Genomic DNA, 26,214 nt, shown 5'->3' with positions numbered 1-26,214 from the left:
GTCTAGAGAGTGAGCTGTATCAAGGAGCAGTGGCATGTGGGAAAGTGAGCAGGTGCAGGTGCAGGTGGACACTGGGCCAAAGTGAGGCATGTCTGGATTCAGGGCCTCATTGGCCAACTCTCCTAGGACCTAAGAAGGGAAAGGAGCCTAAATAGAGGGGCCAATTTTTTTTTCTTTCCAACTTTTATTTTAGGTTCAAGGGGTATGTGTGCAGGTTTGTTACATGGGTACATTGCATATCACAGGGTTTTGGTATATAAATAATTTCGTCACCTAGGTAATCAGAATAATACCCAATAGGTAGTTTTTCAGTCCTCACCCTCCTCCCATCTTTCCCTCAGCAGCAGTCCCCAGTGTCCTCTGCTCCCATCTTTATGTCCATATCTGCTCAATGTTGAGCTCCCACTTATAAGTGAGAACATGCAGTATTTGGTTTTCTGTTCCTGCATCAATTTTTTTAGGATAATGATCTCCAGCTCTATCCATGTTGCTGTAATGGACATGGTTTCATTCCTTTCTATGGCTGCACAGTATTCCATGGTGTATATGTACCACGTTTTCTTTACCCAGTCCACCATTGACGGGCATCTAGGTTGACTCCATGTCTTAGCTATTGTGAACAGTGCTGTGATGAATATACGCATGTGTGTGTCTTTACGGTATCACATTTTGTATTCCTTTGGGCATATACCCAGTATATGGGATTGCTAGGTCAAATGGTAGTTCTAGTTTAAGTTATTTGAGAATTCTCCAGACAGCTTTCCACAGTGGCTGAACTAACTTACATTCTCACCAGCAGTGTAGAAGCATTGAAGGGCCAGTTTTAAATCCTAGTCCCTTCCTGATGCTTTATTCATGCTTTATTCCTGCCTCCTGTCACCCATCTCAGGAATGATTCACCCAGTCCCTTGCTCCTGGTTGGAAAAACCTTTTAAGGAAAAGTCGCTAATCTGGATTCATCTACACGTAATTTCACCCATAGAAAGTCTCTTGCTTTTCACAGCCATTTGCTACCCACCCTCCACTTCCCCCCACCCCTCAGACTTCATGCTCGAGTCCTGTTTGCCAAATGGTGGGATCCTGTTGTGTCACCTCAGTCCCCTCTGAGGGGCAGTCGGCTGGCTGGAGCAGGAGGCTGCTCAATCCCACGCTGCAGGCTCCCGCACAAGGTCAGATGTGCAGGCCTTCGTGAAGTGAGCGTTGAGGGTGGCGTCATCCTGAAGGTTAACGCTGTAGCGGGGAGAGTGTGGGGTTGCAGGCCCCTCTCCCTCCTGGTGCAGTAACTATCTTGGGTAATTCTTTTATCCTCTTTTAGAAAATTTTTACATCCACAAATCAGAAAAGGAATGAGAATCCAACAAAGTAATACATGTGGAAGAACTCAGGAAACAGTGTCGTTCCATAACAACAATCAACACGGAGCCTCTGCTAAGTGTCAGGCCACATTCTGAGCACAGCAGAGACAGGAGTGAGCGAAGCCACCACAGAGTTCACATTGGAAAAATGAAACAAATGAGTGACGAGTGTCACATGGGGTAACAAGCACGGTAGGGGAGACAGAATCAGGAGAGTGTGTTTAATAGTAAGAGGTTTGGGAAGGAAGCCGGCCCAGACCTGAGTGAAATGAGCCATGCTTGTGCCTGGGGAAAGCAGGTGCCAGCAGGAGGAACAGCAAGCCCAGTCTCCTGAGGTGGGGGACATGGGGCATGGCAACAGGCTGCACAGGAGCTCTGCTCTGGAACACGTGATCCAGGCACAACCAAGAGCGTTGGTGGCACCGCTTGAACGCTTGCAGCCAGCTCATGACAGCATTTAAAGTGTCTTTGCTGATTGGTTGGAAACAAGATGTAAAAATTGCTCAGTGAGAAGGTGATATAGACCACCAGCCTAACTCCAGTCCTCCTCGGGCTTCACCCCCCGCCTCCCAGCTCATGTCCCTCACAGCAAACTTCTCACTGCTCCTCAATTTCTCTCCAGCCCCAGTTCCTCTGCTGAATACCCTCCTGCCCCATCATTGTCCCTGTTTTCTAAGAACCAGCTCAAACATCGCCACCTCTATGGAGAGTCCCTCCTCCTGGGGTTCACCCAGGAAACTCCACCCAGTCCTTCTCGCACCCTGGGAACATTCCTCCATTGTAATCCTCACTGCCCTGGGCCCCTGGGATGCACTCAAGGACCTGTCTATCATCCGTATAGTGTGACAACATCTATTTATTGTTTCCGTACCCTGTTTGGGCAAGGAAGCAGGAGGTGAGATTCCTTGGATGAAGAAGAGGTGAGTCCCCCTGTGATGTGAGCCAGTGAATGGTTGTTGTCAGCTCAGAGTCATTCCAAAATACTCCTAATACATTTCTGTTTTGATTGTATCTTTATGAATTAGTGGTGATGTTTATGCCATTGCAGAAAAAAAAAAAAAAAGAATGATGCTCCGTTTCACAGCTTTCAGAGCTGGTTTCACACACACTTGAATGGTCCAGCTATTTCTGACAGCTACAAAACACAGGTGCACGCACCACCTTGCCTTCTGGGAAGCTGTAGGAGACACGTTACCTCTCGACAGGATAAACAGCCACACACTAGAGGGTAAAGGCAGGGCGAGCTTCACCCCAGCACCTCCTAACCTGGCACAGGCTTGACCACATGCTACTTCAATGACTTCTTTTTGAGATCAAACACCTGCCCAGCACCCCAGTCTCCTGCCTTCTTGCTTGGAGCCTGCATCTCAGCTTCCTCAGCAGCAATGAAAAAGGAAGCCAACCCCGACCTGTAGAAATAGTGTATTTCCTCAATTCCAAGGCACACAATTGTTCAAATTTTAATTATTGTGAAATCAGGATGTGTCTTACAATTAGTCGGTACACTATATGTGTACTGACTTTTTTCTTTCATTTTTGTTCACCCCCTACGAACTGTTCTTAAAACAATGGTGTGTCGTACAATTGATGACATCTTAGAATCAAAGAAAATAGTAGTTAAAATCAAGGGGTGGCAATTTAAGGTCCACCCATGTCAGACTTCTCAAAGTCATTGTGAAACTATGTTTTGTTCTGGTGTGTGTGAACCCAGAGAGACTGGATTCCTAGATCTCTGAGGCCTCCTGGCCAAGCCAGGCGCATGGGGAGACAAAGGGTGAAGCATGGTCCCTACCGACTTGCTGGTCCTGCCAGCTCTGCCACTGGCTTTGTGATTTTCATTCCTGAATTCATAGAGATGGCTGCCAGCAACGAGAGGTAATCTCAGGACACACAGGCCTGGGCTAGGCCTTGGAATATTCCGGAAGTCAGTGGCCACAGTTGTATCAAGCCAGACGGGACACATATGGGAATACAATTACAGCAAAGCCGGCAAGGCTCGGTGAGGGGCAGAGGGCCCGGCCACATGAGGAACCAGCGCCGTGAGCAGGCCCAGGTCTGGGTGCTGGCTGTGTGTCCTGCACAGCCACATCTCCCAGAGTGCATTTGTCACCATCCACTCCAGATGCCCCTCGAACAAATGAATTTCACAGTCGCAAAGGGCTGAAAAATGCTCTGTGACCTGGCACCCCCTTGGGGAACCACAGTGCATTAAAGGCTCTGAGAAGTCCTGCAGTAAAGAAACCTGATGAGTTTTTGTTTAAGTTAATGCTTTCCAAACTTATTTGATCGCAGAATCCTTTTATTCCAGTAACGCTTTTTACAATCTTAAGATGTGGGCCGGGCGCGGTGGCTCAAGCCTGTAATCCCAGCACTTTGGGAGGCCGAGGCGGGCGGATCACAAGGTCAGGAGATCGAGACCACTGTGAAACCCCGTCTCTACTAAAAATACAAAAAATTAGCTGGGCGCGGTGGCGGGCGCCTGTAGTCCCAGCTACTCAGGAGGCTGAGGCAGGAGAATGGCGGGAACCCGGGAGGCGGAGCTTGCAGTGAGCCGAGATCGCGCCACTGCACTCCAGCCTGGGCAACAGCGTGAGACTCCATCTCAAAAAAAAAAAAAAAAAAAAAAAAAAGATGTGAATTTTCTGCAGAACAGCCACTTGGGAACAGGCCTGTCTTGTGCAGAAATATGAGGGACTGGGAGCCAATTTCGTCGCTCCCTCAGTTGATTATGAAAGATGAAAACCTAGAGTGGAGACATAAATAGACTCTCTCTGGGGTCCCAAAACATGGCCCTGGCTATGGACATACTGGGGAGTGGGGGGATCCACTTGCCTGCTGGCCTCTTTTGGGCAGTCAGTATTGGTTGCCCAGGTATCCCCAGGGCAGTAGCTGCAGCACTGGCCTGATGGGTGTGCAAGCCAGCTGGTGTGTCCAGCATGGTCTTGGCACACTTGGTTGTTTTGGAAAGGTCTTTTCTTGAACAGGAACTTGCATACTCAAAAACAACAGCAAAACACAAGGCCACACTCACCCCCGAGGGTAGGTCCGTAGCTCCTCCTGCACACCCAGGAAAGATCCTGTGGAAACAGAGTACCGGAGGATATGGGATAGGAGACAACAGAGAGGAGGGCTGCTTCCTGAATTTGGGAAACACAGCTGCTACTTCAGGCCCTCCAGATACTTGAAAGAAAAAATGATGGAAAGCAGTAGCTGAGAATTAAGTTCTTGGTGACCACTGGCTGTATGCAGTACAAATAGGACTAGAAAGTACTACAAAGAATGCAAATCCGTCTGCTGCGCCCAGCAACTTCCAATTGGTGAAAGGCTATGTCCCTGGAGAGGTAATAACTGCCACTGCAAGAAATTCCTGGGGTCCAATCCTGAATTCTTCTCTCAACAGCAAGATTCTGGGAAAGGGAATCTAGGTTGTTCATGGAAATTCAATGGAAGAATTAAGGCAATTAAATTTTAAGTTTTGCAGGGCTGATCGACAAGAGAAGAAGGGAATCATAGGCAATGAGCACAACTAAAACGAAGGCACAGAAGCAGGACGGTCAGGCTTTGCTCAGAGAATAACTAAAATGAGAGAAATGAGCGGGCGCGCCAGGGTCCTGGGAGACAGTGGGAGGTGGGTCACAGACAGCAGGCTGAGGAGTTTGGATTTGCTCATAGAGAAGTATCTTAAACGAACAGATTCCATGTCAGGTGAGGTCTCTTGGCTTCAAGAAGCTGGCAGTCAGGAGGGAGCGATCAGATGCTGTGTGGGAGTTGACAGCATCTGGGGGAAAGAGGGAGGATGTGGGCAATGAGGAGTTTTTCAGTGGGTGGTGTGATTGTCTGAGGGAAGGCCATGAGCAGACAGAACTGAGGCAGGGAGTGGGAAGCCCACATGTCAGGCCCTGGGGTTGGGTCAGGAGAGGTGGTCAAGGAGGGAAAGGAAGGAGAGAAGACAAGGAGAAAGGAAGGGAAGAGGGAGACACCTCCCTTCTCACTGGTGTCAGGGTTCTGATTGTGACTGGGCTTTGCATAGAGCAGGTGCAACCCGCACATGATATTTTGCCTGAAAATGTGTTTTTCTGACGTGCACAGTAATTTTCAAAAGCAGGAAAACTTTATATAGATATCCAGATTTCTCTAGATAAATGGAAAGGCCTGACCTTCCTGGACCTGCGCCTGGCAGTGCCACCTGGAGCTGGTCGCAGCTGCTCCCGCAACTCCTGGACTGGGCGCTTCAGTTGGCTGTGGTCCCCACCCTTCCTACTGCCTCACACCCAGGCCGCTCCACTCACATCCACTGACACCCTCTGCCTGGCCCCAAGGACACTGAAGTTTGCAACCTAGATGCAGATTATGTGCACGCAGGGCTGCCATTCACAGGAGGGAGATGGTCAGTTGGGGAGGAGGGTGCTGAAATCCAGCTTGCATGCATGCCCATGTTCTCTGTATGTCCCAGGGAAGGAGGTCCCTTCTGTATTTGCACAAAGACATCATACAGGCTGAAAATGGCCCTGCCCGCAAATTCTTCCGAAGGTGTGTCTTCTCCATTGGTCACAATGCGCTGTGCAGCCCATGAGAATAAGACCAACTCAGGGGAGCTGAGAGCGAGAGGAGACTGCATTCTCAGACACAATTGTCCAGACACTTCCTTTAAAAACTACATGCCGATGCCCAGTAATGCTCAGCCTTGGAAAACAGTGAGTGTCTCATCAAGCCATTTAAAGCAGGGAGAACATTTTAATTGGTTGCAAGGGCAGGTGTAATTATTTACAGCATACAGAGGTTTTCCTTTTGAACCTCGCAGCAATCACGTGCAGTGGCAATTTTTCTTTCCCTATTTTGCAGATGAGGAAATGGAAGCTTACAGAGGTTAAGTGATTGGCCTCAGGCCATTGCATTTAATACTACTAATAATATTAACAGCCATAGTTCACCCTGGGCAGGCCTGAGTATCTCACAAACATTCGCTCATTTACTCCTCACCCCGTGAGAGCACTGATGCTACTTTTTCCTCTCTCCCAGAAGAAGACAGAAGCCTAGGAGAGTCTGGGCAGACTCCAAAGCCCGTATTTCTAGTCCCAACATGAGACACCCCCATTGGCCCACACCTAAAGGCAAATCAGTCAACTAAAATCCAGGTCTTCAGTCTAGAATCTGTCACTCTTATTCCTGCATAATTTTTAACACTGGACTCACGGTGCCTTGAGCTGAAATGGTTCATGCAGGATATATCAAAAATCTGAGCATTAACCAGAGTGTTTGTAATGACAAGGAATCTGTGCCTTTTCTATGAGACACACCAGCTCTGTGTTTGACTCTGGTCAGTGTAGGCGTTAACTTCTGATCTGAATCAGCCATACCTGGGTTCCAGCCTCGCCCTGCAACCCACCACTGGTGTGGTCTTGGACCCATCACCTGCCTCTCAAGGCCTCATCTTCTCCCTCTGCGACAAGGGCACAACCACAGCCCCAGTGTCATGGCAACACATGGGTCAGGCTCAGGTGTGGAGCTTGGCAATCAGCTGACGATGGCAGGGAGGCTCTGCTTCCTGTCCCAGGCAGAGGGGATGGCACAACCTATGAGTAATGCAGGTTTGAGTGCTGAACCAGTTCAGAGCAAGGCTGGGAGGACCTGCGGCAGGGATGCAGGGGGTGGCTCCTTCAACTTGTCTGCAGCACAGCCACACATGCCACCAGTGTGGGGAGGGAGCCCCTGGTCACTTTCTGCTGGGGAGCAGAATCACTGAGGAAGGGCCCAACGCCAATGGGGAAGAGGCCTCCCCCACAACCCTGGGCCTCCTGCCCACTCAAGCCACTTAAAAATCCATACCGTGCCCACAAGCCTTTCTAGTCTCCATGTCTCAGGAAGGCCCAAGGCAGTAGGTGGAGGTGGGCACATGACAGGGCTTTCTCATTGCCTTCAAACAATGCCATGTGCTGGGCCATGTGTTCTGCTCTTCTAGAAGCTTCTGTGTCCCAGGCCAGGTGGGTGCTCATTGTGTTCCCTCTGTCTCTGGGATCCCCTCCTGCTCAGGATTTAGGGGGATTGGGAGCCCTGTGCCCACCTGCCAGCTCCCATTTACTCACACCACCCTGCAGGCTGGAGGCTTAGCCACTTCCCAGGAGGATCCTAGAAAGGATATTGGTCGCCCAGCTGTTGAACCTGCTCCAGCATCCTTGAGGGCCTTGAAAATCTATTTTAGGCTGGGCACCTATAATCCCAGAAATATGGGAGGCCAAGACGGGTGGATCACCTGAGATCAGGAGTTCAAGATCAGCCTGGCCAACATGGTGAAACCCCCTCTCTACTAAAAATATGAAACTAGCCAGACATGTTGGCGCATGCCTATAATCCCAGCTACTCAAGAGGTTGAGGCAGGAGAATTGCTTGAACCCAGGAGGCAGAGGTTGCAGTGAGCATGAGCCGAGATTGCGCCATTGCACTCCAGCCTGGGCAATAGAGCGAGACTCCATCTCAGAAAAAAAGAAAATCTTAAAAAAGAAAGAATGCCGCTGTCATGCAGAAATACCTCTGACAAACATGAGGCCAGCTAAGCTGGGGTGGGGGCCGGGTGGCAGCCTCTGAGGAGGCCTCTGCAGTCCTGGGTGGATGGCTTGGGTACAGCCTGTGAATATGAGAAGCCCTTGGCCGCTGCACATGGCTCAGTTCCCACCATCATGCGTCAGACACTGGAAGATAGTAGTTGGAGCTGCTGGACAGAGCTGTTTTTTCTCAACCAGACAGTATCCAGGTGCCTGTCCCTAGGCAGAAGGAGAGGTGCCACCACCGGCTACCATGATAAGGAGCCAGCTCAGAGCACCTTTGTTGGGGGCCTGAGGAGATGAGGTGGTATGGGGATAGGATTCTGGAGGACCCCGCTGGAACAGGTAGAAGGACAAGAATAACTCCCCATTGGGACTGGAGGAGAGGAAGGCACATGGTGGCCCTTGGCAGGGTGGAATAGGGCCATAGATAAAAGGAAAGAGGAGAAAAGGACAGATATTGGGGAGAGTGAGAGGGAAGGGAGGGGAGGAGAAGGGAGGAGGACACCTCCAGATCTGGCATGGCACAAGTCTCCTCAGAAAGGATGAGTGCAAGATGTGGGAGGAAGAGAAGGACGTGAGGGTCTCCAAAGTCTGCTCAAATTTTCAGGTGCAAATGACCTCCCATCAAAATAGCCCCAGTCTGAGTTCTGCAGAGGCTGAGAGCCAGCTCAAGGGCATGGAGTTTCTGAAGCCAGAAGGGACCTTGATAAACACGAAAGCCTGAGGCCTGAGGAAGTTAAAGTGATGTGCTCAAAATAACCCAGCCAAAAGGGGACACAGCCTGGATCCACACAATTGATGGTGCTCTATCCACTACACCATGAAAGGAGGGTCCAAACATGGTAAAGATGGATGGCAGACTGGCAACCAGTGCTCTCTCCATGACAGCACCATCCTCACCCTCCTCCCGTATTAGCTAAAACCCACACACGATACCGGCGTTTGATAGTCTCTTATCTCCAATGAATGTTAATTTTACAACCTGGCACGCTTTAGATGGTAGAGTAATAAAGCAGAATTTATGCATCCAAACAAAGGCCTCCAGTACTGCACACCTTTGTTTAGCAATTGCATTCACGTTTAGTAATTGTTTTCTGAGTAATCCATTCATCATTCATTTATTCCTATGCCAGCCAGACTCTGGTATTGGCAACTTAAAAATAAACACAACAGAGCTCCCACTGTATAATTGCTAAACACAATGACAGCTATAATTGAGGCACTGCAGGAAGGTCGGGGAGCCCAGGAGGGCGGAGCTGCTGCTGCCTGCTGAGCTGGGAGGGTTGGTGGCACCCCTTGCCCTGGGTTGCCATAGCAGATATCATAATCAATTATGGCCGTCTTTCGTGAGGAACCTGGATCTTTCCCAAGGAATCGGTGAGAAGTTTCAGCTCACATACCATCTCCAATTTGCCATCCCTGGGATGTTAGCTGAATCCTCTCCTTTTACATTGAGGAGACTGAGGGCCAGAGAGTTCGATGCAGGGCCTAGTTTAGACTCCAGACCAGCTGCCAGGAGAGATGAGGGCCTGGTGGAGACCGGCCAGCAAGTGGTCATGCTGCCTGCTGCAGACCCCACTTCACACTCTCATGCCACCCCCTTGGGTTGACTGATAAAATTATGCTCACGAGAGCAGTGCTCTGATTTCTACGAGATACTGTAGAAAATAACTTTTTTCTTTTTGTATTATTTTTTATTGCATGATACATATTCATTTCAGAAAAACTAGAAAATACAGCTACATTGGAAGGGAAAATTGAAGTCACTCATAATCTAACCACGGCTATTTACATTTATACCTTGTTGGATATATTTTCAATATCTTTCTAGGCATTTTTCTCTCTGCTTATGTGCCTGTGGTGTTATGATACATATGCATAGGTTTTCATTCGTGGTTCCTGGCTCATCACTCCCACAGTCCTTGTTATAATGTTGGGAGCGTTAGGCCTCAGGAGACAACATCTCTGTCTCTGACTTTTTCCTGTTCTCCTTTCTCCTGCCCAAGGCAGGACTCTAATCTGATTGTGGACCAAAAGACCCTCATTTCAGAGTAGGTCCTGTCCCATGCCCTAAAGGAAGAAATACTGCACAGAAAGGCTAGGAAAAGTCTGAACAGACAGGTCTTGCTGGGTTTAGATTATTTTCTTTTTTTCCAATCACATTTCTACATGGTTGTCAGTCATGCCATGTAATGAAACCTCCATAAAAGCCCAAGAGGGGCCAGGTGTGTTGGCTCACACCAGTAATCCCGACACTTCGGGAGGCCAAGGTGGGTGGATCACTTGAGCCCAGGAGTTCAAGACCAACCTGGGCAACATGGCAAAACCCCATCTCTACCAAAATAAATACAAAAATTAGCTGGGCATGATGGCTTTTGCCTGTGGTCGCAGCTGCTCAGGAGGATCGCTTGAGCCTGAGAGGTGGGGGTTGCAGTGAGCTGAGATCATGCCACTGCACTCTAGCCTGAGTGACAGAGCAAGAAAAAGGAAGGAAGAAAGAAAGAAAGAGAGAGAGAGAAAGACAAAGACAAAGAGAAAGAGAAAGAGAAAGAAAAGGAAAAGAAAAGAAATTAGAAAGAAAGGACAGGACAGGAAAGGAAAGGAGGAAGAAGGGAAGGAAGGAAAGAAAAAGAAAGAAAGAGACAGGAAAAGAAAAAAGAAAAGGAAAGGAAGGGAAAAGAAGGAAAGAAGAAGGAAAGAGGAAGGAAGGAAGGAAGGAAGGAAGGAGGGAAGGAAGGAAGGAAGGAGGGAAGGAAGGAAGGAAGGAAGGAAGGAAGGAAGGAAGGAAGGAAGGAAGGAAGGAAGGAAGGAAGGGAAGGAAGGAAGGGAAGGAAAGAGAGAAAACCCAAGAGGACAGTGTTCAGAGAGCTGAGCACGTGGAGACTGACAGGAAGTTGAAGTCATCCATGTGCCGAGTAGGTGGCTGCTCCAGCTCCATGGGACCGGACTCTTCCAGACCTTGCCCTGTGTATCTCTTTATCTGGCTGTTTATTTATATCCTTTAAAATATCTTTCCTAACAAACCTGTAAATGTTAAGAGTTTTCCCAAGTTCTGTGACCCACTCTAGCAAATGGAACCCAATGAGGGAGTCTTGGGAACCCCAACTTGAAGTGGGTCAGTCAGAAGTTCCAAAAACCTGGACTTGAGACTGGTGGAAAGTGGGGGGCAGTCTTGTGGGACTGAGTTCTTAAGTCGTGAGATCTGATGCTATCTCCTGATAGGCAGTGACGGAACGGAATCGGAGGACACTCAGCTGCTGTCCGTTGTTTGGTGTGTGGGGAAAACCCCACACATTTGGTCACAGAAGTCTTCTTCTGTTGATGATTGCTGTTGCGGTGTGAGAGCAGAGGAAAAACATGATTTGAGAGGTTTTCCCAAAACATAGTAATCGGAGTAATCCATCCACCTTGTGAGTGTGCATACGTGCTTATGTATGTGCATATGGGATTACATAAATATGGCTCACATGTGTATGATCGTATTTGCACACTCCCTTGTCCACTTACTTATATATCAAAGTTTCCTTCGTAATGTCTGCTCTGTGTCACTATGTACCCTCCCCTGTCCTCCATTCCCCGCACCAAGAGTATTATGAGTATTGAATGCCATGTGGGCAGTTTCCCCAGGCAATGAGGGGGTGGGCCTGGCAAATGCAGGCCATGTAGAATGCTGCAGGGCAGGAGACGGGTGAGCCAAGGGAGCCGAGAGTTCCAGATAACAGAGTGCACAGCAGATGCCATGGCCCGTGTCCAGCAACCAGGAGAAACAGAACTGCTGAGCTCAGAATAGGCCAAGGCCGCGTCTGCTAGCAGGGAGCGAGGGCACAGCCTGCTGTCTGGCCTCTTCTGCCCCGTCCCTCCACTGGGACATGGCCCAGCTGAGAAAGGGCTGCCAGGCAGCAAGTCAAGCGTGGGGCGGGAGAGGACAACGTTTTACGCAAGAGTGGATTCTCGGAGCCTCTGCACTCTCCGTCAGGGCTGCTGGCATGGAGAACACAAAGAAACCATCATCTAGGACTTGATTGAACTACTGGACTTACCAGAAGAGCCCAATGTGAAGCAAAGAGGTCCAGAGAAAAAAGCATTCTAGTGACATTTTTATATATTTAAAAACTGGAATAAAGAAAACATAATTAGATTGGGAGGCCGAGACGGGCGGATCACAAGGTCAGGAGATCGAGACCATCGTGGCTAGCACGGTGAAACCCCGTCTCTACTAAAAAATACAAAAAACTAGCCGGGTGAGGTGGCGGGCACCTGTAGTCCCAGCTACTCGGGAGGCTGAGGCAGAAGAATGGCGTAAACCCGAGAGGCGGAGCTTGCAGTGAGCTGAGATCCGGCCACTGCGCTCCAGCCTGGGCGACAGAGCGAGACTCCGTCTCAAAAAAAAAAAAAAAAAAAAAACATAATTAGAACACTGAGATCCCACTGTCTATGAAAAATGGGCCCAGCCCTGCTGACAACCAACACGCCTCACCTCACACCTTCCTCTCCGCCTTCGTTCTGGCCTTGAGCCGTGAGCCAACCATGCACATCTTACCACCTGGCGAGAACCTCAAACTCTCCTCCCGCCCACCCCCAGCAAGCCCCACGTTCCAAAGGCTTGCCTGAGAGACCTGCCCACCTCCTTGGCAGTTCTGGCCTCCAGCGCCCTGCCAGGTGAGTGACTTCTCTGTCCTGTGTAGCATTTGGTACAGGTATGTACTGCATGTATAACACTTACCATACTGGCTTGGGTTTGTGACACACCTTCAAGGGAATCCCTGGAGAGCAGAAAGTTTGTCCTATTCATGTTTTGCCCACCTTGTTCCTGAAGAATACCTGGCACATTGCAAGGGATCAGCAATATTTCCAACCAAACCATAAACTTCTCCATCTCCCCTTGAAGCCTTCTCGATAACTTTCCCAGGAACTCCCAGAAACAACAATGGCTGCCACTCACTGAGAGTTTCCTATGCGTTAGGCCCTGTGCCAAGCCTTGGCATCCACGTGTCACTTAAACTTCAGGTAGACTGTCAGATTTAGCAAAAATAATAATAAATAATAATTTAGGATATCCGGTCAGATTTGAATCTCACATAAGCAACGAATAACATTTTAGTATAAGTATGTCCCACACAACTTTTATATCAGGAATCCTATGTTTTATCTGGCAATCCTGGCCCCAGGGCAACCCTATGTGAGAAACTTGTAGGTCCATTTTACATGTGAAGGAACTGAGGCTCAAAGAGGCTAAACAACTTTCCCACGGTAACATCTGAGATGGAATGGCAGGCACCTGACTTCAGAGCCCCCCAACATGGCCTTTGCGTGTCTGGGAGATGGAGCTCCAGGTGGAACTGGTTAAGGGGGTGAATCCATTGGCTGGGAGATGTCATGAGTTTGAGACTGTACTGGGAGCACCTGGCACATGGTGGCCATCAACCAATTTTTAATCTCTCTCTCCCTTCTTCCCCTGCATCAAATTGGAAATTTCCTTGAGACCCTGCACGCAGAGGGTCCTCTACACACATGTTGAGCCTGCCACTCTCGTAGGAAAGCAGGAGGAAGAAGGATGATGTTGGAGAAGATCCCTGCCATGTGATTTATTGTGACAGTCTGAGGCCTCAGACAGCTCAGAGCAAAGAGACCTGGAATGCAGCCACAGACCCCTGGAAGAGACTTTACAGGTGTCACGTTGGAGAGTGGAGAGTGAGGGAGACGGTCTCAAAGAACAGGAGCAGAGATTATCAGAGACACCACAAACTTGAAAAGTCAGGATGGGTAGGACTTGGGGAGAGAAAAAAAAATCTTACCTTTACAATAGCCTTAAGGACCACAAATTTAAGGGCTTTCCACAGGCTTTAGGACAGAGTCAAGGAAGGGCTTGCTGGTCAACCCTTTCAACAGAAACTGTGCCCGTGGTCTCCCTGCTGCAGGCAGCGATGGTGGCGTCAGTGTCTGCTCTTCTCCGGCTCCCTCCATGCCTCTGAAAACGTGGAAGTGCTTTTACCCGTCCAGAAGGAGGGGCAGCTGAAGGAAGGAGGAAAGAGGGTGGTCCAGCGCAGGCGCAGACTGTTTGGAACCTTCTGCTCTGTCTGCGGGTTTGTGATGGTTGAATGGGCTGGCACGGGCGTCTAAGGCAAGGAACTGCAAGGGAGGCTGCAGCCTGCCCTCGTGACCCAGCACACGTCAGATGGCCAGAGTGGGAATAGGTTGGAGATTTGCCTTTGAACATAACTGAAAGGATATGAGCAGGGATGAGAGAAGTTCTTTCTATAAAAATCTAAAAACCAAAGGGCCAAACTGATCAACTTGCAAAACGGGAAGGACTGACAAAAATCTCAGGAAATCACCAAGGTCATGGGGGAAGATCATGAGAAAAATGTATGTGAGGCTCCCACCCTAGCCCTGCCACCACACAGTGTTGGCCCTGACTGCCACTCACCTGGGTCCCCCCTGGACTGCAAGCACCTGGCAGGAACTGGGCTTTATTACTGGAACAGTAGGGGGTCCTAGCCCCTAGCACAGCACGAGGAGAATATATAGCAATAAATGTCACCTCATCCTGCAAAGTCCTGCTCAAGGGCCAGCCCCCATATCCCCAGCTAGAAGCCACCTCTCCTTCTGCAACATTCTACTGCGGCTCTCCATCTCTCTTGGGACTGGAAGTGAGAAGCATTTTTAACGGTGGTTCACAAGGGCTTGGTGCAGATGGAAAACAGAGAGTAGGTGAGTTGGAGAGGATGGCACAGACTGAACCCCAGACAAGAAGGATGTCTGGGGACTCAGCCCTGGTCTGTTAGCAGTTACGGGTCCCCGGAATAGGAAAGCAATGCAGAAGGGTCACTCTATCCCAGGCCCCAGCAGCTGTCCACCTGCTTCTTCATTTGTCTTTCCTCCCAGATCCACATCCTCACCTCACATCAGGAAGGCCCGGTGCTCACTTTTACCCACCATCCTCCTCCTCCCCGTTGGGCCAGCAGCTCTGACTGCTGCACAGGGTCCCTCCCATATGCCAGGCACTCTGCTGGCTGCAGAGCAGCTCAACCTGCAGGGCGGTCAGGACAGACAGAATCTTTGCTTTTTCTTTTCATCTGATCAGGGGCTTCTGTCTGATCGGAATTAGGTATCTGGGCTGTCCCAGGCGATGCACAGCCGCCACTGGGCTCTCCTCTCAAGGATTAACCCTTTCCAGGTGGCCACAATGGTGGCGGCAGCCAAGCGCTCACCTCCACATAAGCCTTCCCTCTTCTGTCCAAACCAAATCCACTCTCAGGAAAGGATCTGGAACTAAGTGGAGCTAAGGAGTAATAAATAGAGACAGTTCACTAGGATCTTGTGTGGAGCAGGAAATCAAAGTTGGGGACTGCATCACACTGCTGCAATCCCTATTAAACATTTGCTGTTCAAAGTTCTTTCTTAATGGCCTGCTGGAATTTTTTTTATCATTCTTCCTCTCTGGCCTGTCTTTCAGCAGCAGCACCAGCCTCCCCAGCTTCTCCCATCTCCTCCTGGACTTTCTCATAGCTGTAGGCTTCCATGTTCTCAACCTCTATTATTCAGAGGAGTTCACCTCAGTCACATCTGCGCCAGAGCTCTGATGACCCACTTATCAGCCACGCAAAGGAACCTGCCATGAACAAGGTGTCCGTCACTGAGGATCCTGTACCCCTCTGCCATAAAGTCAGTGTCCTGGCTGCCAACCACCAGGCAGAACCTACTAGATTTCTTTAAAATAGATACTGGGGCTTCCTTCCTCAATCATGGTCAAGGCCTAAGCTTCCTTCTCAAAGGCAGGCAGTCCTGGGTTTTATGGCAAGAATTGCTTCCTATTTGCAAGGTGCTCTGGAGAAGGGCTGAGCGTGGAGGGCCATATGTGCAGGACTTTAGGATTTTAGCTGAGCTGCCTTTTCTTGCAGTTTAAGAAGAAAACAGCCAGCTGTTCCCTCCTTGTAATAAATGTCTCTGCATATTTGAAGACAGTAGTTAGGTCATTCTTGAGCTTTCTCATCTTCCAACTAAACAATGGTGGCCCCTGTAACCTTTCCTTGGCAAATTGTAAGGACCATATGCAGAGGAAAAGCAGAACAAAACCATCTGATGGGGAAGGCCTCCTATCTCTAACCGAGTGTCTGTTTTGAAATGCGGTCTGCACTCCAGTCTTTAATTACATGTAAATTCAGTAGCTTCAAGTGTCTGAGCCAGTGGGAGACCAGGTGCTGCTCATCAGGCCCCTTGGATGTGCTCATGCTGCAAGCCTGGGTGATAGCGTTTGGCAGACGCTAGGATTTCTTCTCTTCGGATTCATTTTGGGGCAGGAAAAGGGGCATCCCTGAGTGACCCAGGAGCACAGTCAGCTGACACTTCCTCCCCAGGTTCCCTGAAGGTAGGATAGGCCCCAAGAGCCTCCAGAGAGCCAGTGGCCTGCTGGAAAGGCTGCTCTCGGCCTCCACAGAAGCCAGCAAGAGTGGCTTCCAGATGTCCTGGTGGAGGCTGGCAGCCTCACTCTGCAGCCAGCGTCTCCCAGGGGAGGCTTCCTGCTGCTGTTAACTCAGAGACAGAGGCTCTGCTCTGAGCACCTGCCCTCGGTGGGGGTGTTCTGATCACATCGACTTCTTTCCCATGGTTCTTTCCAGGCTTCTTTCCCACATTTACAGTGTGTTATCTTGGGAGACCCAATGTGTTAGTCTGTTTGTGTTGCTGGGAATACCTGAGTCTGGGTAATTCTTAAAGAAAAGAGGTTTATTTGGCTTGTAGTTCTGCAGGCTATAGAAGAAGCATGGTGCCGGGCACGGTGGCTCATGCCTGTAATCCTAGCACTTTGGGAGGCCGAGGCGGGTGGATCACAAGGTCTCGAGTTCAAGATCAACCTGGCCAAGATGGCAAAACCCCATCTCTACCAAAAATACAAAAACTTAGCCAGGCTTGGTGATGGGCACCTGTAATTCCAGCTACTCAGGAGGCTGAAGCAGAGAATTGCTTGAATCTGGGAGGTGAGCCAGGATCATGCCACTGCACTCCAGCCTGGGCAACAGAGCAAGACTGCATCTCAAAAAAAAAAAAAAAAAAAAGAAGAAGAAGAAGAAGCATGGCCATGATGGCCATGGCACTGGTATCTGCTTCTGGTAAGGACTCAGGAAGATCTCAGTCATGACCAGTCATGGTCAAAGGGGAGCAGGCTTGTCACATGTGAGAGAGAGAGCAACAGAGAGAAAGATGGAGGTACCAGATTAAAAATCTAATCTTGCAGGAACAAGTAGAGCAAGACTCCGTATCGTGGGGAGGGCACCAGGCCCTTCATGAGGGATCCTCCCCCATGACCTAAACACCTCACACCAGGGCCCACCTCCAACGCTGGGGATCCCATTTCAATATGAGATTTGGAGGGAACGAACATGCAAACTGTATCATCCAAGGTCAGTGCATTTCTCTGTCCTCCAGTTTTGCCTGCCATGAGCAGCTTTCCCATGAGCCAGCTGTCCTTTTGGTCTCCAGGGTCACTTTCCTCCTTCAGTGCCAAGTGTTTGGACTTTAGGCTGAGCTTCAGGATTGTGGAGTCACAGAACAAGCTCATATAAGTGTGTAAGCAAGGCAGCAAATTTTTTAAAATAAAGAAAAAGTTATTTAGACAGTGCCAGTCATTCTGTGTGTCACCCTAGCTACACCCGAGGGTGGATGTGGAGTGGAGGGTAGAGGAGTGTGCATCCCTCACTCTATCTGCTCCTGTCCTTTCTGCACACTGCTCAGGCCAGGAGCACCTGGATTTGCCCCAGTGGGAATCACCTTTTTATTTATTTTTATTTTTATTTGAGTCCGAGTCTCGCCCTGTCACCCAGACTGGAGTGCAGTGGTACGATCTTGGCTCACTGCAACCTCCGCCTCCCGGGCTCAAGCGATTCTCCTGGTTCAGCCTCCTGAGTAGCTGAGGTTACAGGCATACATCACCACGCTCAGCTAATTTTTGTATTTTTAGTACAGATGGGCTTTCACCATGTTGGTCAGGCTGGTCTTGAACTCCTGACCTCGTGATTTGCCCACCTCAGCCTCCCAAAGTGCTGAGATTACATGGTGGCATGAGCCACCATGCCTGGCGTCGACTCACCTTTGAGGAGACACAATTTTGGCCAAAATAGCTCTTAAGCACAAGTGTTCAACAGGTGCCCAACCAAAGGGAAAGCAACCTTTTCCAACAGTGAAGAAGAAATTGGTTGTGTCTGCTTTTTAACAGCAAGAGGGTGAGTCTCAAACATGATGCCTCCATTAAGGTGTTCAGGAATTTCAACTACATGAAAAACGTGCCTTGGGAATGACTTCAGAACTTAACCCTCCAGGGAGAGATGCCTCTACTCTATGGCCCCTGGCCTGGTCTCAGATTGGATCATAAGCTCCCTCGTTTTTGTATCCCCATGCCCAAAACCGTGCCTGGCACTTAAGGGCCCATAATACATATTTTTGGCTTTGTTGAATAGTTTGATCATTAGTGATGCGAAGTCCCAACTGCATATTTACAGATATTCATGTGTGCACTACTTTATGGGTCATATGGGTGAGAAGTAGGAACTCAAGGAGAATAAATCATACTTTCCTATCCCAAAATGCTTATAAAGCCACCAAGAAGACAAGACATAGACACATCAAATATAAATAAAATACAAAAGGATGTCCCCTGACATGCCAGATACGTATTCACAGAAACAAAGTTCCTCTTGCCAAATTCCTGTTGTCTAAAGCAATTTTTCCTAAAACATATTCTCCAGAATACCAGTTTCTAGGGTGCCAGTGTGAGGAAAAGCTTTGATGGTCAGATGAGTTCAGGGCTGGGTTAGGCTGATTTCTTTACCAGAGGGTTTCTTCAAGACTTAAAGAAATCTGTATTGAGATATAAATTGTATAGCATAAAGTTCACCTACTTTAACTAAACAACTCGTGGCTTTTAGTATAGAGTTGTGCAGCCATCCCCACAATGTCACTGCAGAACATTTCCATCACCACCCAAAACACCTCATGCTGTTTGCAGCCATTTCCCATCCCCTTCCTTCCTAGCCCCTGACAACCACTAATTTACCTTCTGCCTCTATAGATTTGCCTATTCTGGACATTTCACAGAGATGGAATCATTTACTGTGTGACCTTCTGCAATCAGCTTCTTTCATTCAACTTAATGTTTTCAAGGTTCATCCACATTGTTACATGTGTGCACTGATGGACATTTGGGTTGTTTCCACTTTTTGGCTATCATAAATAACATTCTTATAAACGTTCATGAGCAAATTTTATTTGACCATATGTTTTCAGTTCTCTTGGGTCTATACAGAGGAGTAGAATTGCTGGGTCATATGGTAATTCTACATCTAGCTTTTAGAGGAACTCTCAGACTCTTTTCCAAAGCAGGTGCACTATTTTGCTTTCCCTCCAGCAGTGTACATGAGTTCCAATTTCCCTACATTCTCACCAACCCTTATTATTGTCTGTCTTTTTGTTATAGCCATCCCAGTGGGCGTGAAGCAGTACCTAATTGTAATTTTGATTTTTGTTTCCCTGATGACTAATTGTTTTGAGCATCTTTTCATGGGTTCAGGGCCTTTGATATGTTGATTTTTTTCACATATCCTCAAAAGGGGACACAGTCAGCAGCAGTTCCTAAATGCATTGGACCAAGCCAAACTTGCAAAAGCAGTTCCTGGAATGCAAGCCCATACCCAAAAGCTGGGAAACATTGGCCCAAAACCAGCCTGTGCTGGAAATGTGAGTTTGGTGAATATCCTTAGGTCATTACTTCTGCAAGTTTTGCTCAAAGGAAGGGAATCTGAACTCTCCACTCTTGTACAAAAAGATAATAATAATAATAACTTTACTCCAAGATATAGCACCCTGGCATGATGAATATTTTGAATTAAAGGCCCTGGGAGAGAAGCAGATGCTGGAAAAGGCTTTTGGCTATCTGTATAAAGACTGGACCCACCAAGGACAGCAATTGTTCTCCATCTGTTCCCTGAAATCTCGTACCTGGATGGACCTTTTCACAAGATAATGTCAGTCTCTCAGGCTCATTAAAATTCCAAAGGGAATCATTTACAGGTTAGTTTCTGTCCCCCTGGGTCTATTCATTCTCACTAATACTCATTTATTGCCCCTAACAAGAATTACTTACATTCCCCGTGTCCTCCTCTCTCTCCTATGAGGCCTTGTGGAAGGTCACCATGTGCCTTTACACTCACTGCCCCTCCTTTCCCTACTGCTTACCTGCCCCACAAGCCAGTAGTGGCCGCTCCTCTGAGCCCTGTGAGAAGTCTTAAAAGTTTTATCCTCAGTATAATTCAAATGTGTTCCTTTCTCCAATACCCAAAATCATGGTATGGGATTATTTTTTCAGTAGGGAGACAAATAAAAAGGAGGCCATTCGGGTCTTCTATATTTTAAGACCACAATCTTGACTGAACCTATAGGTGACCCAGTGTGCATAAGCTGCTATTTCCTGTCCTCCTAGTCATCTGTGTGTAGAATCAAAGACACCCACCACTTTAGTACCTCTCATTTGTCACTTTTCAACACTTCCTGGCAGGCAGTTAGCATAACTGGTCCTGCTGGGTGATCCAGACCACACTCTGCAACTCTGCAACTCTTTCTTCTGAGCCAGGCTCCCTACTGTTTTCTCATTCTCAAGGCAGGGGAAGACCTCAAAGGGTTCTTGCATCCCAGTCTCACTGCCCAAAGGGGCACAAGGCCCTCCAGGATGTGGGGACAGGCACTCTGGGGCAAGCCGGTGTTGTCCAGAATATCACCAGGATGGATTTTGTGCCTTACAGGGTCGGTATTATACAATGGAGTCATGCATAGTCAGTAGGTTTGGGGGGAAAGCTATATATATTTACGAGGGGAGCCAATTACATAAGCAATGGGTAAACATACATGTAACACATCCCATGTTCACTTAGGGGCAGGATTTTAGCATTAAAATGAGGTGGAATTTGGCTCTTTACATGAAAAGGTGAGCTATCAGACACAAAGGCAGTTTGTGCACAATCTGTCCAAGAGGACTTGAGGGCTACAGCTGCTCATCTGGAAAGAATGCTTATAAGACCAATCCTCTGTCCAACCAGAGTTAGGAGGGCTCTGACAATTTGCCTGATTAGCTCTACTGTTGGGAGTTTAGCAAGGGTGTGGTTTTTCTTGTAACCATAGGAATTTAGGGAGTTGCCATGCCAGCCAAGTCCTAAACTCTGGGTTCATAGGTAACTTTTGTTTCCCTAACCTTAGGATCTGTCTTAGTTGGTAAAGGGGTGTCTATTTTGGTTTCTCAGATCACACTAGGAACCTCTCAAGTTCTGTATTCTTATTAAAAAGCTAATTATAAAGCTTTACAATTTACTTTGTGATTACTGTAGCTTATTATAAAGCAACTGTAATCAGTAGGATTGGTGTTAAGATAGGTACACAGATGGGTAGAAAAGAATTGAGAATCCAGAAATAGACTCATATTTACATGGTCAATTTATTTTTGACAAAGGCACCAAAGAAATTTAGTATAGAAAGTATAATCTTCATCGAATGATGCTGGAAAAATTGAGTAACTATATGAAAAAAAAAGAAAAGAAAAAAAAGGAAAGAAAGAAAAAAGTGAAAAAGAATCTCCACCTCCATCATTACTTCATACCATATAAAAAATTAACTCAGAATAGATCATAGACATAAATGTAAGAGCTAAAACTGTAAAACTCCTAAAAGAAAACAGGAGAAAATAGAGAAAATGTTGGTGATCTTGGTTTTGGCAGTGATCTGTTAAATTCAATAGGTAAAACACAAATTAGAAATAATCTATTGACTGAACCTCATAAAAATAAAGCATAAACTTTTGTTCTTCAAAAGACATTTAGGAAAATGAAAAGGAAAGCCCCAGACTGAGGTAAAATGTTTGCAAAACATATATATAATAAAGGTTTTGTATCCAGAATTTATAAAGAAGTTAAGAAGACAAGCAACATACTTTTTTTTAAGTTTCAAAAGATCTGAAAAAGACATCTCACCAAGTAGTTTGTAGGACTGGCAAATAAGCAAACAAGAAGAGGCCCACACCTTTAGTCATTAGAGAAATGAAAATTACAACCACAGAGAGGTACTAAACACCAACTTGAATGGATGAAATTGAAAAGTCTGACCATATCAAGTGTTTGCAAGGATGTGGAACCAACAGGAACTCTCATTCACAGCTAGTGGGAATGGAAAATGGTTTGACCATGCTGAAAAGTATTTTGTTGTTTTTTTTTAAAGTTAAAAATATATCTACCATATGACTCAGTCATTCCACACTTGGTTATTTACACCCCACAAAAAATGAAAGCATATATTCACACAAAGGCTTTTAAACAAGTGTTCATAATAGCTTTATTTGTAATTGCCAAAAACTGAAAATCACCCAGTCGTACCCCAGCAGGTGAATGGATAAACCAATTTTGACAGAGTCATATAATGGAATGCTAACCAATAATTTAAAACAGGAAAAATTGATACCTATAACAGCATTATTGAATCTCAATAGAATGATGCTGAATAAAAGAATATGGACAAAGAAAGAGTATTTACTATATGATTTTAGTTGCATAAAATTCTAGGAAGTCTACTAATCTACAGTAACAGCAAGCAGATCAGTAATTGCCTATGGGGGGAAGGAGTTGGACAGCGGCAGGGGAAGGGTTAAAGTCACATTTTATTTTTAAAGCATTCAGCATGTATTTTGGGCTGCAAAATAGCACAAGGAAACTCTTGGGTGTGATGGACATGTTCATTAGTTAATTGTTATGATAGTTTCAGAGATATAAACATAAAACTTCTCAAATACACACTTCAATTATGTACAATTTATTATGTGGTCATTATACTTCAATAAAACTGTCACGGAAGAACAACCCTTATCTTCTAGAGATACATGCTGAAGATACATGCTGAATGTCTCACGAATAAAATTATCTAAGAACTGAAATTGGCTTCAAGGTAAAGCAGGAGTGGGTGAGAAGTGTGTGTGATATGGATGCAAGGGTGATATAGAAGATTGGCATCAAGTGACAGAAGTAGATGGTACATTCATTTTTATATATGCTTGAAATACTACATTACAAAATACCAATAGAAAATCTGAGTCTAACCCTAAGAATGCAGTACATCCCTACCGTCATGTTTCTTTCTTTAGAGTTGAGGAGAAGCCTGTTTACTTTGGTCAGAAACCTCATTAGGCTTTATTTAGTTCAATAAAAATGTGTATAGGTGAAATAGTTCATACGAATTCATTACAATTGGTGTATCAATTAATTAAATAATATTAATAATACGAATTAATTAAAATTAGTTAATAATCCAAGCAAGTCTTTTGGTAGCCTGCATTTTATCAAAGAAGGGATCCATGGCAAAGGCTGGGAAGGGACTTTTAACAGAGGAGCATGAGTTCCATGGCAGAGTTGCCCCTCAAGTAATGCTTTGTAGATTAGTACAGCACCTGTGCATCAAAGTAGTGAAAAGATTATGAAATGTGAATAAGGAGATAGAAGGTGGACCTTGAAGTCCTCCTGGGTACCCATTTCCCCAAGAGTGAGCAACATTATTCTTCATTCCCATACTCCTACAGGATCAATGTTGCAGCCACAGTAGGTGGAAAATTCTAAGTCTGCTAACAATTAGGAGCATGTCCCTCTAATGAAAGGGCCTGTTCATGCAATTTTCTTGATGTTTGATGAACTCTGCCACATTATATCCTCAGAAGACTTTACTACCTGAGAGGGTTTGATGCTAACTGCTGAGTAAAAGCATCCAGTGCTGATCACCCAGAGGAGGGAGTGGGGATACATGTCCACTACAGCCCAGACTTTAGAGTCCGCAAAAGCAGTCAAAGAATGGTGGTCAGAAAAGATGTATGAGTCACTTGACTGACCACTTAAATCCAAAGGAATTTGTTTATATGGACCAATCATTTTAGTAAGATGGTGCGTTATGTGCCTTTATAATTTAATATTTTAATTTTATTTAGACAATATTGGAAAAGATAATGCAATCTGATGATCTCAGCAAAATTCTCTCCTCTATAAAAGTAATGAGAAAAGTGACAAAAATAATCAGAACCAACTTTTTAGAATTCTGGAAATTTACCAAAGTGTTGCAGCCATCCAAGGATTGTTTACTCAAGCAAAACAACTGAATTTCACTAAGAATAGTGAGGTTTGTGACATTTTAACTTTCCCCATTCCTATCACCCTCTCTCCAGCTTCATGGTAGCCTTGAAAACCAGCAGCCCCCAGTCATAGAGTAAACCTGTCTAGTAGTTCTCTGAAAGATCCCACTTGCAAGGCTGTCTTTGTTTAATCTGACTTGGAGTTTGCCCAGTGTGAAAAGCCATTTCTTCAGGGGCATTTGTTTAAAACATTTAGAGGCAATTGTTTAACTTCACAGATGCTAGAGATAGTGGATAATAGTTGCAACAAACAACAGGCTAATTGAAAAACTTAAAGTGAAAACTGGAGAATGGATGTTCATAGAGGCTTTGAAAATCTCTGACATATTCTGGGAAATCTGGAAGGCCATGAGCAGGAGTAAGAAAGGCTTTGCACATGCACAGAGCTGTGTGCAGGCTCAGAAAAGATCTTAGAAGTTCCTAAGCCCTCATCTACGGCACCCTTAAAGTTCTGGACAAGAAGATATTGTCAAAATCTAAGTTTAAGGTGGAATTGTCAACTGCTTGGATGAGTGTGGAAGACATTCCCCAACATGCATGTAGAGCACCTCAGCAAAAACTTGGAGATGTAAACCAAAAAGAAAAATCTAAGTCCCCCTACCCCAACCATCTGAATGGACCCCTCCTCTGTGTCAAGGGCATTCCAAAGTTAACCTGAAAAAGAAGTTCAGGCCGTGATGGGAAGGCAGAGTTGGACAAACCTGGTAGTACCCTCCTCCCTTTTGGAGTTACTAACAGAACAGACTCTAAATCTGATAAGAAACATTTTCAATCTAGTCTGTCTGAAGCCTGCTACCTGGAGGCTTCATCTGCGTGACAAAATCTTGGTGTCCACAACCCCTTATCATAACCCAGACATTCCTTTCTGTTGATAGTAACTCTTTCAACCAATTACCAATCAGAAAACCTTTGAATCCACCTGTGATATGGAAACCCCCACTTCTACTTGTCCCACCTTCCTGGACCGAACCAATATACATCTTCCATGTATTGACTGATGCCTTATATCTCCCTGAAATATGTAACACCAAGTTGTTACCCAACTACTTTGGGCGCATGTTCTCAGGATCTCCTGAGTGCTGTGTCATGGGCCATTGGTCATTCATATTTGGCTCAGAATAAATCTCTTCAAATATTGTACATAGTATGACTCTTTTTCATTGACAGAGACTTACTGGTTCCCGATCCTTAAAAAAATTTCTCTGCAATCATTAGATGACCATTGAGCTAACAAAGCAGAGACATCAGTGGCTACACAGGACAAAGAATACAGACTTATAACAGAATTATATCAGAAAAGTTACTAAAAAACAAAAACACCAACAAACTGTGAAAACAACATAACCTGAGGAGTGGAGAAAGTATCTGATTTTTTAAAGTTGCCACATTACATGATATTTTAATGTCTAGTTTTAACAGAAAATTACAAGACATGTAAAGAAGCAAGAAAATATGTCTCATACACAGGACAAAAACCAATGAATAGAAACTGCTCCAGAGGAAGCCCAGACATAAAACTTATTAGAAAAAGTCTTCAAATTTAGTTCAAAGGGTTAAAGAAAACCATGTCTAAATAATTAAAGTATGAAAATGGTGTTTCATCTAACACAGAGTATCAGTAAAGAGATAGAAATGATTAAAAAGAATCAAATAGGAATGCTAGAGTTAAATAGATAACTAAAAACAAAATTTTAAGAGGGGCCCAACAGCAGATTTGATCAGGTGGAAGATATAATCAGCAATCTTGAACATAGTTCATTTGAGATTATCCAGACTGAGAAACAGAAAGAAAAAAAATAATGAAGAAAAATGAACAGAACCTCAGAAACCTGTAGATCTCTATGAAACATATTAACATATGCATAATGGGGAGTCTCAGAAGGAGCATAAAAAGAGAAAGGTGATAAAAATATGTGAAGAATTAATGTCTGTAAACTTAACAAATTGTATGTAAAACATTAAACTATACAACCAAAAAAAAAATGGACTTTAAGTAAGATACACTCAAAAATATCCACACCTAGACACATCATTATTAAAATATCAAAAGTCAAAGACAAAGAGAATCTTGAAAGCAGTAGGAGAGAAGTGACTCATCCCACAGAAGCAATCCTCAATA

At 46.0% G+C, this 26,214-nt stretch overlaps 1 long non-coding RNA gene across 2 annotated transcripts; it reads right to left on the bottom strand.

Annotated features, from left to right (window-relative positions):
• Positions 1-5,586: 5,586 nt before the first annotated feature.
• Positions 5,587-22,925, bottom strand: LOC144333701 (uncharacterized). 2 transcript variants are annotated; one of them, XR_013402643.1, is made up of 3 exons: positions 13,693-22,925; positions 12,621-12,718; positions 11,004-12,010 (listed from the first exon to the last, which is right to left on the bottom strand). It is a non-coding gene; the product is annotated as an uncharacterized LOC144333701 (long non-coding RNA). The 2 variants fall into 2 exon arrangements; XR_013402642.1 differs by having other exon boundaries at positions 5,587-12,718.
• Positions 22,926-26,214: the final 3,289 nt, after the last annotated feature.

Source organism: Macaca mulatta, chromosome 13 (assembly GCF_049350105.2).
Source record: "Macaca mulatta isolate MMU2019108-1 chromosome 13, T2T-MMU8v2.0, whole genome shotgun sequence".
Taxonomy (NCBI): domain Eukaryota; kingdom Metazoa; phylum Chordata; class Mammalia; order Primates; family Cercopithecidae; genus Macaca; species Macaca mulatta.
Note: the sequence above shows the minus strand (reverse complement) of the source record. Positions and strands in the feature narration are given on the sequence as shown.